This window comes from Tachyglossus aculeatus, chromosome 18 (genome assembly GCF_015852505.1).
Source record: "Tachyglossus aculeatus isolate mTacAcu1 chromosome 18, mTacAcu1.pri, whole genome shotgun sequence".
Taxonomy (NCBI): domain Eukaryota; kingdom Metazoa; phylum Chordata; class Mammalia; order Monotremata; family Tachyglossidae; genus Tachyglossus; species Tachyglossus aculeatus.
The window spans coordinates 11,712,106-11,715,666 of NC_052083.1; positions in this window are offsets into that span (position 1 = coordinate 11,712,106).

Below are 3,561 nucleotides of genomic sequence, written 5' to 3' on the forward strand. Positions count from 1 at the left end.
CAAATGTTTTGCTTTTTCCACCAGGTTTGAATCGAGGGTATTCTGTTAACAGAATGGGCTGAGGAGGTTGAACAGGCTTTGCAAACCCAAGACATCCTTATGCAAAAGTCTTTTCCTTCAATACACAACAGCTGCTCTTGCCCATAGTAACAGTTGAATTTTTTTTTTTCCTGGATCCCCAGGCTTCTTCATTATTGGAACTATCCCATCTGAACATTAGGAGGATTTAATGTACCTTTGGTTACGTTTTGGGGGCTTATGGCAAATTGTCAAAAAATTACAGGAAGGGGAAGCAACCGAGCATAAAGATGGGTACATAAATCTGTGGGGTGAAGGGGGGTGAGTATCAAAGTGCTTGAAGGGTATGGCCCCAAGGGCATAGGTGAAGCAGAAAGGAGGGAGAATGGTGGGTGGGGGGATGAGGGGGCCTAGTCAGGGGAGGCTTCCCCGAGGATATGGAAAATCCTCTTCCAAATACACCAGACCATCACTCTCCCCACCTTCAAAGCAGTATTTTTATTATGGTATTTGTTAAGTGCTTACTATGGGCCAGGCACTGCACTAAACACTGGGCAGATACAAGGTAATCATCATCATCATCAATCGTATTTATTGAGCGCTTACTGTGTGCAGAGCACTGTACTAAGCGCTTGGGAAGTACAAATTGGCAACATATAGAGACAGTCCCTGCCCAACAGTGGGCTCACAGTCTAAAAAGGGGAGACAGAGAACAAAACCAAACATACTAACAAAGTAAAATAAATAGAATAGATATGTACAAGTAAAATAAATAAATAAATAAGTAGAGTAATAAATATGTACAAAAATATATACATACTAACATACTAACAAAATAAAATAAATAGAATAGATATGTACAAGTAAAATAAATAAATAGAGTAATAAATATGTACAAAAATATATACATATATACAGGTGCTGTGGGGAAGGGAAGGAGGTAAGATGGGGGGGGATGGAGAAGGGGACGAGGGGGAATCAGCTTGGACCTAGTTCCTGTCCCACTTAGGGGTTCATGGTCTTAATCCCCATTTTACAGATGGGGCAACTGGGGCACAGAGAAGTGAAGTCTCCCTCAACACTCTTTCCTGTGTGTTTACGGAGAAATACAGAGGATAGTGGGAATGGGTGAGGGAGGAAGGAATGGGAAAAAAAGAGTTCTCAGCCCTCAGAGGGAGCCCGGTTGTTTGCACTTGTGGGAATTGTCTAGAAATGACAATTCTCTTAGTCATGCTTTGGTTGGAGCTCTAATCTCTGTCAAGGTCTGTAAACAAGAAAGCTATTCTTTTGGGAACCAAACAGATTACACGAGCAGCAGCGTGGTGCTTTGGCAAGAGCCCAGGCGTGGGAGTCGGAGGATCTGAGTTCTAATCCCGTCTCTGCCACCCGCCTGCTGTGTGACCTTGGGCAAGCCATTTACTGCCTCTGTTTCCTTGCTTGTAAAATGGGGATTAAATAGCTCTTCTCTCTTGTAGTCTGAGAGCCCCATATGGGACGGGTATTGTATCTGATTCCATAGTAGCTACCCCAGTGGCATGTGGTAAATCCTTAACAAATACCACAGTTATTATAATTATATAATTATAATTATTACTTGTGCAAGGACTAGATCAAATTCCTCAAGAAATACCACTGATTAATTGATTGACTGACCTGGGTTCTAATCCCAGTCTTGCCACCTATCTGCTGCGTGACTTTGGGCAAGTCACTTCACTTCTCTGGGCCTCAGTTCCCTCCTCTGTAAAACGGGGATTAAGACTGTGAGTCCCATGTGGGACATGGACTGGTGACTATGTGATTTGGACAAGTCACTGCCTTCTCTCAGCCTCGGTTTCCCTGATGTGGATCCTTGTGTGGCCTGCTTTCCTGAGCTACCCCATTCTAGTCTACATTTCCCTCTTCTAATGCAGCTCCTAGGCTTGTGGGGAGAATTAACAAGATCACTGTCTCTGAAGTATTTTGAACTCCTCGGATGAAAGGTATTGTACAATACACAGCTATTAGTCCTAACTACAGTTTCCCAGTTTCAGAGTTGAACTAATAAGATAACAATGAAGGACAAAATTATTCACCTATGTTTTTCTTCTATACTTATCACAGGGGTGCATATTTGGGATTTTGAGGTTCACAGTATTCAGTTTCAGTGCAGAAAGAGACATTTTTTGCAAATGGAAACTAAAGATCATCAGCAGCTGCGATACAATATTATACATTCTATAATTATTGGTGTTAGGAATGCAGAATTAAATACGAAGTAGCCAGAAAATCAGGACAAAAGAAAATCTGGATGAAAGAAACATCACATTTGAAGGATTAAGGGATGAGCTGTGCATTTTGATGTAAATTTCAAATAGTCCACTTCTAAGGCTTCAGTTTGTGATTTTTCAAAAAAGCAACTGACAAAGACTTTTCCCCCCTTTCATTAACAAGCGTAATCTATTCAAAAATGGATGATGATGGATGATTTTAAATGTGTCTCTCATTTACATTTTAAAAGATGCAGCATTAAGGGAAAGCAAACTCCCCCAAACCAACAATCTTCACCCTGTAATGGGGTAAAAAACAGGTAAAAGAGAGCCAAGTAAAGTGAAGATTTAGGAATTGTCCCAGAAAAAAAAAATCAATCCCTTCCAGAGTCGAAGAATTTGCCGAAGTATATGGCCTGCTTTGGGTTGTAGTAGCAATAGTAGTAATAATCTTTACTATGCATTTTCTATGTGCAGAACACTAAGCTAAGCACTGGGAAAGAATGAACAGATGGGAATTAGACACAGTTCTGGCCCCTCGGGAAGCTCTCTATCTAAAAATAGCAATAGTAGAAGTTGTAGTAATAGTAGTCGCAGTAGTAGTAGCAGCAGTAGTAGTCGCAATAATACCAGTAGTAGTTATAATAGAGTTTATTGAGCACCCACTGAACTAGGTCTTGGAAAGTACAAGAAGATGTATCTTGTCCCCTCCCCACAAGGAGCTTTTACTCTAAAGGGGGAGGTAGACATAAAATAATTAGAAATAGAGAAATGAATTAATGATTCATTAATTAAGCTAGACTGTGAGCCCACTGTTGGGTAGGGACTGTCTCTATATGTTGCCAACTTGTACTTCCCAAGTGCTTAGTACAGTGCTCTGCACACAGTAAGTGCTCAATAAATACGATTGATTGATTGATGGTTCCGTAGCATTTATTATGTGCCAACCACTGTTGTAAGCACTGGGGTGGATACAAAACAATCAGGTTGGACACAATCCCTGCACCACATAGGGCTCACAATTGAAGTTTCCTACTGTTTCCTCCCAGGGGGGTGCCCCCCATAATAATAATAATGATAGTTGTTAAGTACTTACTGTGTGTCAAGCACTGTTCTAAGCACTGGGCTCCTTACAAGATAATCAGGTTGGGCACAGTTCCTGCCCCATATGAGGCTCAGAGTCCAAGTAGGAGGGAGTAAGATTTAATACCCATTTTACAGATGATGAAACTGAGGCATAGAGAAACTAAGTGAATTGCCCGAGTTCGCCCAGAAGACCAGCGGCGGAGCCAGTATT